General features: G+C 39.0%; 1 non-coding gene across 1 annotated transcript; it reads left to right on the forward strand.

Moving 5' to 3' along the window:
* The first annotated feature begins 6,959 nt into the window (after positions 1-6,959).
* LOC138079403 (small nucleolar RNA SNORA62/SNORA6 family) lies at positions 6,960-7,106 on the forward strand. Its single transcript, XR_011144876.1, has one exon. It is a non-coding gene; the product is annotated as a small nucleolar RNA SNORA62/SNORA6 family (small nucleolar RNA).
* Positions 7,107-16,765: the final 9,659 nt, after the last annotated feature.

The raw sequence follows: 16,765 nt of genomic DNA on the forward strand, positions 1-16,765 counted from the left end.
GGTTTCTGTTTTGATCATCCTCATTTCGAAGGACCTGTGATGCAAGTAACTTGAGAAGTCTCACTTAAATTATGGGGCTGATAACAAGTCTGAATGAGGAGAGAGATCTGGCCTGAAGACAGACTTGGTAAACATGAGCAAATAGATATGTGTGAATGAAACTTCCCAGAATACGTGGATGGAGAAGCGGATCCAGGGCAGAATCCTGACAAATACTAACATTTAAGGGACAACGAAAAAGAAAGTGAAAATATAGCTCAGTTGTGGCCAACTCTTTGGGACCCCATGAACTATACAGTCCATGGAATTCTCTAGGCCAGAATAATTGAGTAGCCTTTCCCTTCTCCAGGGGATCTTTCCAACCCAGGGATCAAACCCAGGTCTCCTGCATTGCAGGCAGATTCTTTACCAGCTGAGCTACAAGGGAAGCCCAACAAAAACAAGAGGAACTCAAATAATCACTGAAACAGAGTGGCCGCAAAAATAGTGAGAAAATTTTGTGGATGCAGTCAACAAATTCAGGGAGGAAATGGTAAAAGGAAATAATGAATAATGAAATAATGCAAAAGCTGAGAAGTATATGGCCACAAGGGGCTCTTGATAAATCTGGTGAAAGCAATTTCTGTGAAATGATGAGGAGGGTAGACCCCAGACTACAGTGGATGAGGAGTGAATGTCACCCAATTAAAAAAAAAAAAACACAGCAATTGTAGGTGATTCCTTCAATAAATTCAACTGTGAAGTGGAGAAGATGGGGAAAAGTTTGGGAGGTTATGTTTGTTTTCTAGGCTGCCATAACAAATTACTTTAAACTAGGTGACTTAAAACAATTATTCTCTCACAGTTCTGGAGGCCAGAAGTCTGAAATCAGGTGTCATTAAGGCCAGTGACCCTCTGAAGTGTCTAGAATAGAATTCCTCTTTGGTTTGAGCTTCTGAGGGTTCCTGGCAATAATGAGTGTTCCTTAGCTTGTGGCTGAAGCACTTGATCTCCATCTTCATATGGCCTTCTTCCCTCTATATCTGTGTCTCTATGTCTGGATCTTTTTTTTCCTTTCTTTTCTAAAAACACCAGTCTTTGGATTTAGGACCCACTCTCAGTTCAGTTCAGTTCAGTCGCTCAGTCGTGTCTGACTCTTTGTGACCCCATGAATCGCAGCACGCCAGGCCTCCGTGTCCATCACCAACTCCTGGAGTTCACTCAGAGTCGCGTCCATCGAGTCAGGGATGCCATCCAGCCATCTCATCCTCGGTCGTCCCCTTCTCCTCCTTCCCCCAATCCCTCCCAGCATCAAAGTTTTCTCCAATGAGTCAACTCTTCGCATGAGGTGGCCAAAGTACTGGAGTTTCAGCTTCAGCATCAGTCTTTCCAATGAACACCCAGGAATGATCTCCTTTAGAATGGACTGATTGGATCTCCTTGCAGTCCAAGGGACTCTCAAGAATCTTCTCCAACACCACAGTTCAAAAGCATCAATTCTTCTGTGCTCAGCTTTCTTTGCAGTCCAACTCTCACATCCATACATGACTATGGAAAAACCATAGCCTTGACTAGATGGACCTTAGTCGGCAATCTTAGTCAGCTCAGGCTACATGACAAAATACCATAAATTGGGTGGCCTAAACAACAGAACTGAATTTCTCACAGTTCTGGAGGCTAGACGTCTGGGATCAGGGTGCCAGTATAGTCGGGTCCTGGTAAGAGCCCTCTTCCAGATTGCAGAAGGACAACTTTTTAAAGCAGGGCAAAAAAAAGGAAAAAAGGGCAAGCTAGCTCTTTGGATTCTTCTTCATCCTATTCATGAGGGCTCACAGATCTGGAAGCTAGACATCTGAGATCAGGGTGCCAGTATGGTTGAGTCCTGGTAGGTGATTTTTATTTTTGTTGACTTTAATACCCATGTTCTCTAAAGATGACAATTATTTCATAAGAGATCTTATAAAATTTTATGAGATTTTACACCAGATCTGAGACTCACAGAGAAAATTGTCCCTGAAGGGTAAAAATGGTAAGGTCATAATAACTTAGTATAGTTTCTTATGGGTCTCAACAACTGTTTTAAATCTTCTGAAATTATAGTAATGTAGACAAGACACCTGGGACAGAATAGAATAAGATTTGTATTTTATTCACTACTAGATTTTTTCTAGGATGGTGTGATTTTAGAGTAATCCATTTCTATAAGGAATATTTTGGCCACTTGTTTACAAATAACCAAAAAAAAAAAAATCTTGTTTATACTCTGTTTAAGTAAATTGGCCAGTTGAGAAGCATATCATATAATTAGTTTGTTATCATTTTATTTGGATTAAAATAATTAACTTATATACCTTGTTTCCTCATGGCATGACTTAACAAAATAAACAGAACAAAACCAGATCCCTTACCTTGAAAAAGAAAAGAGACAAAATTTCAAGGCCAGTGACACAAAAGCTGTTTGGAAATACTGGAGTCCATTCTGTCTTTACTGTTTCTGTTAGAAGAATTAGAATTCTGAACTCAATTGGTGACAGCTATTCAGATAACTAGAAAATGCAGAAAGGGTAATTCTCATGTCATATTTTCACTCCTGAATTCATCCTTATTGTTTTAACTGAATTTCAGCAATCTAGAAATACATACATGTTATTTTTGTGCCAATGGAATAACCATATTTTCGTTTACTTTAGTTTCTTCCTGCGGGGTTAGGGGGGACAAATTCTGAAAGGAAATACCTGCAGACTCCAACCTTTAGCCTCTGCCTTTTTTGGTGATAGGATCCATAAACTGGTGCATGGACATTCTATACGCTTCATTTCAGGTTGGAACAAGAAATAATTGTGAAGTATTTGTAAATGATCATCTGCTCTTTTCCCCTCGTGACAAAAACTTAGCATCCCAGCACACACCAGCACATGCTTTCTCCAAGCCTGCTCTAAAGGGTCTGCATGGGCCTCTCAGGGTCACATGTGAGGCCCACCATTATCTTTCTGTGATGGTCAGTGGAGCTGGGAGCTGAATACTGCCCACTTTGCCCAAGCTCGTCATCATCATACTCTAGTCACTGCTCTTGTCCATCATTCATTGATCTTCTGAACTACAAGAAAGAAACAATAATAGTTATAAATAACAGTCAATTTTCCAAAGACCTCAGAAAAAATTGTACTTCTACCTCCAAGGACATTCTAGGCTAAATGTTATATAGGTTTAAAGTCTTCTTTTTTCACAGGGTTCAATTATTTTGGTGTCTTCCCTAACAAGCTCATAAATTTAAAAATTTATATATCTAAAGACACTTGTGGTCTCTAAAATAAAGACCACTTGTGGTCTCTAAACTAATTAACTAAAGTTAATTTTAAGTTAACTAAAATTAACTCGTTTTTCTTTTGCATGAGTCAGAAACCAGCACAGAAATAGTCTCTCCATTGGTTCAACAAGTAACATATAAATTATATGCCAGGCACTATGATTAGCATTAGGTACAGAATGATCAGCAGAAAAGCAGCAGGTTCTGGCCCCATGGAGCTTGCAGTTTGGTGAGGAAGACACATAATAAGTCAATGAGTTCATAAATAGAGAGTTGTAAATTCTGGCAAATTCTGCAAAGGTAAATAACAGGGACTTTTGAGAGCATAGAACACTGTAGACAACATGAAGTTTCCATGAGACTATGAGGGTAGAGATGAAATCTGATGGCAGAGTAGAAATCTTCAGTTAAGTGCAGACGGAGAAGTATTTCAAGTAGGAGGATGGGTACAAAGGTGAGAAGAGAACATAATACATTCAAAGTAATTAACAAGGTTAATATTTGCATCACAGGAAGGGTAAGAAGGTGGTGAGAGAGTGTCAGGAGATGAGATTTTAGTCTAATAACAATGGGAAGTCATTCAAAGGCTTTGAGCAGGATATTGATGTGATAAAATTTACATTTTTTAATGTACTTGGGTGGCAATGAAAATGTCCAAAGACTGAATGTCTGGAATATTCTTTAGGAGGCAACAGCATTAGTCAGAGCAAGTGGTGAAGATAGCTTTGACCACAGTGATAACAATGGGAGAACAGAAAATTAGATCTGGTCAAGAATTATGCTTAGATTTCTGGCTTTTGAACTTCTGTGAATGATGACATCACTTATTATGATAGGGGTTACTGAAGGAGGTTGCAGGTACCATCATGAGCTGGGTTTGGGACGTGTCATCTTGGAGTCTTTGTGAGACCTCCTGGTATCAAGCAGGCCAAATACACAGATCTGAGACTCTGGAGAGACTCATTCAAACTGAAAATATGAATTTGAGGGTCACTGACACATAGATGATCAGTCTAACAATGAGTCTGAATATTGGATGAGAAGAGAAAGAATTCCGGAAATAAGCCTTAAGGAACTTCAATATTTAAAGAGCTGCAGTCCATGGGGTCGCTGAGAGTTGGACACGACTCAGTGACTTCACTTTCACTTTTCACTTTCATGCTTTGGAGAAAGAAATGGCAACCCACTCCAGTGTTCTTGCCTGGAGAATCCTGGGGACGGCAGAGCCTGGTGGGCTGCTGTCTATGGAGTCGCACAGAGTCAGACACGACTGAAGCGGCTTAGCAGCAGCAGAGTAAAATGAGCTAGCAAAAGAAGTCTGAAATGGGCAAGAGGGAAAAAGACCTCAGGAGAATGGCTTTGTTTCAGAAGACAAGGAAAGGGATTGTTTTAAGGACAGAATGATTTGCTGTTGTGAAATCAGCTGAGGAATCAAGTTAAAATGAAGGCTGAACAGTATCCTTTAAATTCCAGGTCCTAAGAATGATTGGTGGCCTTAGCAAGAGCTATTTCAGGAATGATGGGGGTGGAAGCCAGATCGAAGGGAGTGAGGAGTGTGTAGGAAGTGTGTTGTTCAACAAAAATATGCTATTTTATGAGCCTTTCATATGTATGCTCATTATCTAACAGGATGTGGCAATTATGTATGAATAATATTCAGTTGCCTGGTTATTCTGTAGGTTTGTTGTTGATGAAAGAAAGAGAAAAAAGAGGAAAGAAGGGAGGGAGAGAAAGACAAACATTAAATTAAGTCAGTTTAACTAAGTAATAACTGCCAATGAGATGCTGGCCAGTGATCTAAATGTACCAGCATCATCTTCTGTTTAAGACTCATGGGTAAGATTTCACCTAAAACACTGGTAACATGAAATATATCACTGCATTTGAAGAGCAGACATTTATCTGACATTAATTGTGTCTAGTGAAACATTTTGCAGCTTGTTTAATATTCTGTTCCAAGGTCTCTCTCCTCAGCATGGCCAATTGAAGAAAAGAAGAAAAGGCCTCTTACAATTAAAAGATATACTGCTTCCAGAATTCTTTTGCTTTTATCACATTGACTGAAAAAACATTATACTAGACTTACAGTCACCTAGGGAAAGGCTTTTATGAGTAGAATTTTACTTACTTATGTTCGTTGCACACAAGTTTAGCATGTGATTTAAAAGAAAATATTCACATTTTCAAAAGCCTATATTGTGTCCATTATAATTTCTCCTTCAATTCATTTTCCAAGTTGCATTAGTCCTTCCAGCCATGCCTCATGTCCTCCTCCTCAATCCCCTTCACTGACTTAACCCTGCTTTCGATCACTAGGTCTTCTGCTACTCTTGAGGTTTGTCCAATATCGTTTTCCTCTGGGACACTCTCCAACTCTCAGAAGTCTCCATTTCCTGTCTCCTCTTCCACCAGTTGGAGGAATGATCCACACTTTCCCAACACCTTGAAGGCCTAGAGTGGACAGTGAAAATTTTAGTCATGTTTTATGAGAGAAAGGAGTGGAACTCTAGTGCCAGGAAGATCAATGACAAGGACTTGTCCTGAATGTCCCCCCCACACCCTAATATCTATCAATTGGTCTACAAATATGTAACTTTCATTCATTTCCGCCCACTTTCTATTAGGATTTCTCTCTCTTATACCTTTTAAATATTCTTATAAAGGCCCACTTGAGCAGATGTCCATCAAATTAAAATATACAAGTTAGTGCCGAAGGAGGAACTGAGTTTCCATGGTCTAGATGTTATAAATTTTAGACTTTTTGAACTTCTCACAAGGAAGAGAAAGGACTTTCAGAAGACAGTTTCTCTTTCACCAGTAGTGTTAAGAAATAGTAGTGCTGGGAGATTACTTGAAGGAGAAGGGAAACTAAACAGGAAGAGTGAGAAGTGACTGCAATGTCTGCTCCAGTTTGCCTGCCTCCTAGCCCAACTGCTCTTCATAGAAGAGCAAAAAAAAAAGGAAGAACCAAAAAAGGTTGAAACAACTAGTTTATTTCTAAAGGTAAAAATAAGAACATTCTAAATTTTATTTGAGCATTTACTATTTTCTCAGTCCCAAACTCTTGTGTATTAGATGTGTTGCATTTGCTCACATACGAAAATTCCAATTCATCTATAGACCACTTTTTGGAGCCAATTTAAGGAAAAAATAAAATCTGTGACTCACCACCAAGACTCTCATCAGTCTTCTTTCAGCTACAAGGACCCAGTTCCTATAAATAATCTTTTCCCTGATCCTGAGGACCCCCTGCTGCTTAACATGATAACTATGTGGTACTTTATGTAGTAATTATTCTCAACTCCTCCATGCTCCAACCCTTATTTTTCAGCACCAGATCTTTACCTTAAATGAACTCATCTTGCTGATGTACATATTTTTGTGCCTTCCCCCTATTATTCAGATCAAAATCTTACCATATACTGTGATTCGTCCTTTTCTCTCAGTTTCCCAAAGCCAACCCGTTATCAAGTCTTCTACTAACAGCAACTATCTCGTAACTTCTGTTTTATATCAGTACTGACTCTCTGCTCAGATGTTTTCTGTGGCCCCTCCATGGGTGTCTGGGACTTTCTGGTTCCAGTTCACAGCACACAGAAATCAAAAGTAGCTCAGAAATTGTCAACTCTGGCTTTCCTTCTACCTAAACAGGCTACAAAGATGGAGGTACTTGGCTGCCCATTGTTAGAGCTTGAAGTTGAAGCCACTGGCTGGTGAACTCACAAGCGTAGATAGGGTGCTATGTGAGGGGCAGGCTTTTCACTAACACTGCAAGGGTCTCTGGCCCAAGTGGGGTTTGATAGTGGCATTTGCTACAAAAGAAAAGAGAAGAAACTATGGAGTTACTTTGATTGAGCACCACCTACCCTCTTGGACTCCACAAAATCAATCATGCATTCAGGGGAGAGAAGTCCACCCAAGTGTCCCCTCCCTTGGCCCTCCTGCTTTCCTGCATTTTCCTCTTCTCAAACCTCTGGAACTGCAGAGATCAAGTCCCCTCCCCACTTTTCTGGGTGTATAAGGCACCCCTTGTGTAAAACTCTAATTCAGCCATGCCTGCCTCTTGATTTGTTAATGTGGAAATTCAACAAATATTTTACCACCCCAGCACCAAATCATTCTCTATAAATACAGTCTTACTACAAAATGTTATTTTAGATATCAGATTTTGGAGTAATATTTGCTTTTGCTTTCATTCCTGCTATAAGTACCTGTCCCTACCCACATACACTGGCGCATGCGTGCACACACACACACACACAGAAAATGCATGATATGAAGTGTCCAAAGAGGCCATCAGATGCTAAAAAATACATAAAGGACAGGCACATTTGTATTTGTCTTTTTTTTTTTTTTGAATTGTAGTTGCTGCTACTTGATCTTTTCTCTCTAGTCTCTAACCCTAAACCTATCACCCTGGATGCCATGTCTCTTAAATGACTCCCTGGTTACTTTCCCTGCAGCTCAGTCCCAGACACAACTGAAGTGACTTAGCAGTGACAGCAGGTTCCATGTTGTTTTCATCATTATGTCTCATCTACTTGACCATAAAAAACGTGTTATCGCTCAGTTGTGTCTGACTCTTTGTGACCCCATGGACTGTAGCCTACGAGGCTCCTCCGTCCATGGGATTTTCCAGGCAAGAGTACTGGAGTGGGTTGCCATTTCCTTCTCCAGGGGATTTTCCCAACCCAGGGATTGATCCAGGTCTCCTGCATTGCAGGCAGACGCTTTACCCTCTAAGCCATATTTATTAAATCATGTCTCCATTCTACTTACACAACTTTCTTGCCCATTAGCCCTGACATATACATACTTGAATCACTCTGGAAGATATCTGTGATTTTTGCTAACCCTCCAAAAATTACACTGTAAACAATGACACCTTAACATTATTCTTCAGGAGAAGATATTCTTACCAATTTACTTGATAAATTTCTGGTTTGAGTCTATCAAAGGAAATAGATTTGACTTATGCACTATATTTTGATGAACACAAAGCATATTGTTTGTGAGTGGGAGAAAGAGGCAGATTTTACTCTTCACTCTTTTGTGCTCATTGTACTATTTCCTTATGTCCCAAAACATTCGTAATTTTAACTTTTATTTTGGCATGAAGATGTGTCTCTGTGCTATTTATTTTTAAATGTGGTTTTAGTATAGAGTAACTATGAGTCATAAAGAGGTTTCCTGCCAAGAATGGATCACCTGACTCTCTACCACCTTCCAATGAATGACTCTTCATACTCCATCCCACTAATACCCCAGCTATCTCATCCTCTCTTCTTCCTTTGTCAGGTACAATAACCTCCTTCTTTACATTGAATTTTATATCCAAAAGTAAAAAAATTAGAGTTAACTGGTATATTTTTATATCAGTGAAAATATTTTTGGATATTTCAGTATAAGATGAGGTTCATCACAATTTTTCTATAAAATTTTAAAAAGTCTTATTTGTTTTAATGGTTTTTGACTTAGTTACAGTTTGGGGGGAAATATGTTCTATCCTTCCATCTTTTTTCCTCTTTCTTTCTTCTCAATCATTCCTTTCTTCTTTATTTTTAACAAACATTTAGGATTGACTAATGTACACACTCATTGGAAAAGACTCTGATGCTGGGAGGGACTGGGGGCAGGAGGAAAAGGGGGCAAAAGAGGATGAGATGGCTGGATGGCATCACCAACTCGATGGACATGAGTTTGAGCGAACTACGGGAGTTGGTGTAGGACAGGGAGGCCTGGGATGCTGCGATTCATGGGGTTGCAAAGAGTCAGACAGGACTGAGCGACTGAACTGAACTGAACTGAATGTATATACAATGACAAAGACCCTTCTCTATGGCTCTCTGTTGCTTTAATGCAGTGGAATTTAGGGGAGCAATTTTCACCACCATCCCCAGGGCACCTGACAAACTCTGGAAATAGTTCGGTTGTCACAATTCAGGAGTGTAGGGGTGGGAGTACTATTGGCAATATAATGAGTAGGGCACAGGGATGTTGCCAAATTTTCTATAGTGCACAAGGTAGCCCCCCCAAAATAAGGAACTATCTGCCTCCAAATATCAATAGGACTGAGGTTGAAAAAGCTTGCTCTAAAGTATCCAATCTTTTTTGGTCACAAGATCATTGTTCACAGTAGAATAATTTCCCTTTGTCATTCCTCTTGACTTCCATCTCAAACATTGAGAATTCTAAATTCCCATTTTTTTTAAAGCTATGGGAATTATCATTCTCTTTATAATGTCTTTTTTATTCCTACTACTGAATGTAATATCTCCTTTCTCTTGAATCTGACAGTATTTTGTCTGTACCTTTCTCATTGATGACGTCAAGCAACTAAGCACTGATCATGTTACTTTTTCTATAAACCTAGTGATCTTTATTGGAAACTTAGGAAATCTCTCAATCTCATTGGACCTCAACTTTGTCACCTGCATAATAAAGGTGACTGTGTGATACCTCTAATACTCCCCCAGCTCCCCTCTTTTGATTCCCTCCTTGTCAATCATATGTGATCCTTGTCCCCACATACCAGTATGCAAATGAAGTCATACCTCCGAAGGACTCTTGTTCTAACTTGTCACACCAGCACCCACCATCATCCATTAAAATTCTTTTCATACTAACTATAGAGCTCTGGCTCAGTTTTGGGGGGAAATTGAAAAAAAACTCAAAGCAATGACTAAGAAGTTATTGATAGACACATAGAGATTACAGTGGTTTAAATATGAAATATCCCAAGTGGTTACAAATATCAAGAGAAGAGGGCTACATCTCTATTTCATCCTACATTTTTAGTCCCTTAATCCAAGTGGAATTTAAAACACTGTCCTACCACTTATCCCTGTAATCTGTCTTCTCAGAATGGTTTTCTGAACCTTGGAAACAACCTACATATTATGTAAATAATGAGGTGTCATATCATAAAAAGTGAGATAATTATATACTATTTTAAAGACATAACTAAATTGTTTACATTTTTTTAATCAAAGTAGCAACATATTTCAGCTCTATGTTTAGTCAAAATAGAGATTTGGGAAATAGGGGCTTTTTATAGCTTGTCAGTCTATTTTTATTTTTTTAATAAATCATTCCATGATTAACCAGATAGTCTGTTTCAATTAACTTCACCTCACAGAGTTCTTTAGAGACTCTAATTACACCTTAGATTACCATTCAGAACACCTGCTCTTGTGGGTTTCAGTAATTTCAGCCTTGAATATTTTGACACAAAGAGCTATAATCATTGAGAATTTTATGGTTTTTTAAAAGTATTCTGTGCCCCACCTTACTAGCTAACTACAACCTACTTTGTATGCCATGACTTTTTGCTTACTGAAGCTACTGTCTTTTATCTTTCATCTTGACTCACTAATTTAGGGAAATGTGGATACTTAGCATGAAAACCATGAGCATCTAGAGTCCCCACTCTCAGCTTATATGACATATAATAGATCACTACCATATTGGAAAACAAAAAAGAGAGCTCTGAGCATTAAATTCCTAGAGAGTCCATTCTCTTATCTAATGACATCATTCGGCAAGATGTGTCAAGTTTTCAATGGGATAAAGAATACCACACACACAATGACGTTTTTATTCCAATGTAAGTAATTTAAGTGTCTATGTATAGTTTGCACACACATCTTGTGTATTTACCCAGCCTAATGGCCAGTGGTAACAATCAGAAGTCAATTGCACATACAACTCTCTATTATGATTAAATTTCCCCTATCAAATCTCTTTCATAACTGACATATGCTAAGATTCACATTTTTAACCCTCACTGTTAGCATGTGGAAGACAAATTAGAAATGTGGGATATGGCAGAATTAATTTTCTTTGGTGGCTCTGAACAAGTTTGGTGGGCATATATCTTGCTGTGCTATGCTTAGTTGTTCAATCATGTCCAACTCTTTGTGACCTTATGCACTGTAACCCACCAGGCTCCCCCATCAGTGGGGATTCTCCAGGCAAGAATACTGCAATGGGCTGTCATGCCCTCCTCCAAGAGATCTTCCCAACCCAGAGATCAAACCCAGGTCTCCCACACTGCAGCCAGATTCCTTAGCATCTGAGCCAACAGGGAAGCCCAAGAACGCTGGAGTGGGTCGCCTATCCCTTCTTAAGGGTTTATTCCCAACCCAGGGCTTATTTCCAACCAAGGAATCAAATTGGGGTCCCCTGCATTGAAGGGAGATTCTTTACTAAGGAAGGTACCAGGGCATATTCCCTGAGCTACCAGGGAAGCCTGGACTTATATCTTAAGCCATCTTATTTCACCTGGAAAGCTATACTCACCATTCTGGGCTCTAAGAAAATAGGCCCACCTTCAAACAGACAAGCTGTTCATCAGAATTGATGATTTATTGCTCTTTTGTAATTAATCAGATGTGAATATATTTTAACATCACTCCTACCTATCCCACCAATACTCCAACTTTCTTGTCCTCAATTATTTTTTATTGTAAAGTCCAATATACATCTAATCACTACAAATTTCAGTTGATAAACTAGGATATTTGCTTATGCTAGTCTTAAAACTGAAATTATGCAAGTAGTATAATTAAAAGAAAAGGTTTTGAATTTTATGTCCAAGTGTAATATGAAAATAGCCAACACTAAAAGTAATATCAGATGGGAAATTATGCAGGCATTGTAGGTCATGAATCCAAAACTTGAAATTTCCATTACAGCAACTTCTATATCAGTAGATTACATCTTGTAAAACTACTTGGTATGATCTAACAGCACATTAGAAGTGTATGCTACCACTTGACCTACATTTTACTACTGAGGGCAGCAAATGTTAAATGAAATGACTTCTCTTGTCTGCATTCTCTCTCCTCCCCTGCCACAGACAACATCAAAACAGACTTAGTTTTTATTTTACTTCTCTTTGACTAGGTCTACATCTTTTTGGCCTAACTAGTAAACATTTACTTTATTTTTATTTTTTGAGATACAAGCTGTATCTCAACCCAGAGGCCATCCATTTCAGTGCCAAAAGCAGGAGTAACGGCATTTACTACAATTAAATCCCAATAGTACTCAAGCTTTGAATTAAGATGCTACCCTTGACCTTTGGGAGAGGTGATTGCCATTAGGTTTATTAGAGTAGCTCTGAAGCATGTTAGAAAAGTGTTTTTTCTTAAGTGCAAGATGGATGGGAGTTCAGATGTAATCAAGGGTAGGTTCATTTAGCCCAGCTGTACCACTGAGATTTTGACCCAAGACTTAAGAGTCAGAGATTCATCAAATTTAAGAGCCAGAACAAACATTGAGAGGATCTCCTCCTCGCTGAAAAATAAATAAATAAATTCCATAAAGATGAAGCAGATGCAAGAATTGATTGCTATAAGGAAACTCATCCTACACCAAAAAAGCCAACAATGTTTGGTACTAACGAAAGGGGATCAGAGAGAAAATGATACAAACCACTGCTTTCTGTGCTGCCTCCATCTTTGTCAAAGGCAATAATCTCAAAAGAGAAACTATGCCTAGAAGATACTTTCCGGGAAAAATAAATTTCTCTAGTGTTTCAGTTTCAAGATTTCTTTATTATTCACTCACATCTCCCACCACAATAGTCATTTCTCAGGGGAGGACTAAGTAATAAAGTGAAGCCTCCTTTAGACTGCTGTCAGGACCAGAATGGTGTTTGTATCACTTGGCAGAAATAAGTGGAATAATCACCAGGTTTTGAACCATTTGAAGGGAGCCTTCCTAGGAGATGGTGAAAATAGCATAGTAACTAACTCTCTATGTCTATTACTGCTGGTGGGCACAGGCTCCAGTCCAAGAACAACGGAAATGATCTGTATCCTTGAAGACATAACCTCAATAACACCCTTTTCTCCCCACCTTTCCTTCTCTTCCATGTACACCTCAAAAATGGAGTCTCTTTCACATCTTCCACTGATAAAACATTTTCATTTTTCGTGCTTAGTCGCTCAGTCATGTCTGACTCTTTACTACCCTTTGGACTGTAGCCTACCAGACTCCTCTGTCCATGGGATTTTCCAGGCAAGAATATTGGAGTGGGTTGCCATTTCCTCCTCCAGGGGGTCTTCCTAACCCAGGGATTAACTGCTGATTAGACTAGAATTAATATCTGGATTGGTAGGGAAGGGAAAGAAAACAGATAGCTTGCATTATCCCCCAGGTTAGCTGCAGATGGGCTGGGCATCTGAAAGTAGGGGATGGATTTTTTTTTTTTTTTTAAGAAACCGGAGAAAGGTGGACCCCTGTGGTCTTAGTTCTATTGTCCTATCACGAGTCAAAATTTACCAGAGGTTTGGGGACCAAGTCCACTTTTTATTCATATGTTTTTTAAATTTCAAAAAGAAAAGATTGTTAAAGAAAAAAATCTCTATGTAATCTTTTAATTATTCAAAATATGGAGTCAACTTAGTATATTTCATCACACATCTGTCCAGGACCAACAATGGGCAAGGAGATAAGATGCTGTGGTTGAAAGGGCATAAGACTTGTAAACAGCAAGCTGTGAACTTGAATCCCAAGTTAGCCAATTGCTGACTATTATACTTGAGTTCTCACATATACCTTGGAGCTTCTCTTTCATTATCTTTGAAATGAAAACAAGGCTTCCTTGGTGGCTCAGAGGTAAAGAATCTGCCTGCAAAGAGAGAGACCTGGGTTCAGTCCCTGGGTCAGGAAGATCCCCTGGAGAAGAAAATGGCTACCCACCACAGTACTGTTGCCTGGAAAATTCCATGGACAGAGGAGCCTGGTGGGCTATAGTCCATGGAGTCACAAAGAGTCGGACATGACTGGGCAACTTCACTTTCATACTTGGGTTCTCATATATACTTTGGAGCGTCTCTTTAATTACCTTTAAAAAGAATTATGGAATTGTTCTGAACATCAAATGAGGTGAATATGTGCAGAGATCTCAAGAATGTCAGTTATGACCATTTTACTCACAATTATATCTTCTCACCCCACCCAAGAGCGATACTGAAATGGGCAGGTACAGCTTGATTGAGAAGCATTTTAAATGAGCACCATTCCTTAATGATTTAGAGAAGGGGATATGTGAAGACTTTTTCTTAAGTCAGCCCCCACATTCTCCAGTAAGCCTTCACTTTATTTCAAGTGTTTTTTAATCTTTAATCCTCTTATATAGGCAACTGGTGTTCCATCGATGGATAGGGATAGGGCCTTATGAATTTTTCCTGACCTGGAATGAAAACATCCATTAAGGAGAAAAAATTCCAACCAGTATATTATGTTTATGATTTAATTTGCCAGGGAAAACATAGAATGATTTGTATTTTCTCAGTGGATCCAACTTCTTCTTGTTACTCACTATTAATTTTTTTATGAGTAGGAAGCTGACATTTAGGTATATTCTGAACATTGGCTGACATTATTCAAGAGTTTTCAACAAACTAAAACCTTCTCCTTTGTTTAATTATATGCTTATCTTATTACTCTCAAACCTATTTCTAGTTGATAAATTGTCCTGAAACCATTGTTGTTATGGGGGAGGAGGTAAGTGGGAGTTGGTAGGTGGGGCAGGGGATGTGATTAAGAAAATAGAGCTACCAAACAGTTATTGGTCCTGAGCACGTGGACCAGCATGCCTATTCTTGTAAATAACAACTTTTTGAGTTCAGAGACTTGACTGGAAATCTCTTTTATCTTTAAGGACAAAGATTGCAGGTTCTATGTTTATTTTGCTTCCCATTGGATCATTGGCTTAGTTCAATTTGTTTTTGTTTTCACGTCTTTTACTGTAGTGAACACAAGACCAGGAGTGACTGTGGCTCAGATCATGAACTCCATATTGCCAAACTCAGACTTAAATTGAGAAAGTAGGGAAAACCACTAGACCATTCATTTATGACCTAAATCAAATCCCTTATGATTATACAGTGGAAGTGAGAAATAGATTCAAAGGATTAGATTTGGTAGACAGAGTGCCTGAAGAACTATGGACTGAGGTGCATAACATTGTACAGGAGACAGGGATCAAGACCATTCCCAATAAAAGAAATGCAAAAACGCAAATGGCTGTCTGAGGAGGCCTTACAAATAGCTGAGAAAAGATGCAAAAGGCAAAGGAGAAAAGGAAAGATATACCCGTTCGAATGCAGAGTTCCAAAGAATAGCAAGGAGAGATAAGAAAGCCTTCCTCAGCGATCAATGCAAAGAAATAGAGGAAAACAATAGAATGGGAAAGACTAAAGATCTCTTCAAAAAAATTAGAGATACCAAGGTAAAATTCCATGCAAAGATGGGCTCAATAAAGGAGAGAAATAGTGTGGATCTAACAGAAGCAGAAGATATTAAGAAGAGGTGGCAAGAAAACACAGAACTGTACAAAAAAGATCTTCACGAACCAAATAGTCACAATGGTATGATCATTCACCTAGAGCCAGACAACCTAGAATGATGAGTCAAGTGTGGACTTTAGGAAGCATCACTATGAACAAAGTCAGTGGAGGAGATGGAATTCCAGTTGAGCTATTCCAAATCCTAAAAGATGATGCTGTGAAAGTGCTGCACTCAATATGCCAGCAAATTTGGAAAACTCAGCAGTGGCCACAGGACTGGAAAAGGTTAGTTTTTGTTCCAATTCAGAAAAAAGGCAATGCCAAAGAATGCTTAAACTACCACACAATTTCACTCATCTCACACACTAACAAAATAATGCTCAAAATTCTCCAAGCCAAGCTTCAATAGTACATGATTCATGAACTTCCAGATGTTCAAGCTGGATTTACAAAAGGCCGGGGAATCAGAGATCAAATTGCCAACATCCATTGGATCATCAAAAAAGCAGTGAGTTCTAGAAAAAATATGCTTCTGCTTCATTGACTATGCCAAAGCCTTTGACTCTGTGGATCACAACGAAGTGTGGAAATTTCTTCAAGACATGGGAATACCAGACCACTTGACCTGCCTCCTGAGAAATCTATATGCAGGTCAAGAAGCAACAGTTAGAACTGGACATGGAATAACGGACTGGTTCCAAATCGGGAAAGGAGTACATCAGGCTGTATACTGTCTCCCTCCTTATTTAACTTACATGCAGAGTTCATCATGAGAAACGCTGGATGAAGCGCAAGCTGGAATCCTATTCCCAGGAGAAATATCAATAACCTCAGATATGCAGATAACACCACCCTTATGGCAGACAGTGAAGAGGAACTAAAAAGCCTCTTGATGAAAGTGAAAGAGGAGAGTGAAAAAGTTGGCTTAAAGTGCAACATTCAGAAAACTAAGATCATGGCACCCAGTCCCATCACTTCATGGCAAATAGATGGGGAAACAGTGGAAACCATGGCTGACTTTATTTATTTGGTCTCCAAAATCACTACAGATGGCAACTGGAGCCATGAAATTAAAAGATGCTTACTCCTTAGAAGAAAAGTTATGACCAACCTAGAAAGCATGTTACAAAGCAGAGACATTACTTTGCCAACAAATGTCCATTTAGTCAAAGCTATG

Source organism: Capricornis sumatraensis, chromosome 4 (assembly GCF_032405125.1).
Source record: "Capricornis sumatraensis isolate serow.1 chromosome 4, serow.2, whole genome shotgun sequence".
Taxonomy (NCBI): Eukaryota; Metazoa; Chordata; class Mammalia; order Artiodactyla; family Bovidae; genus Capricornis; species Capricornis sumatraensis.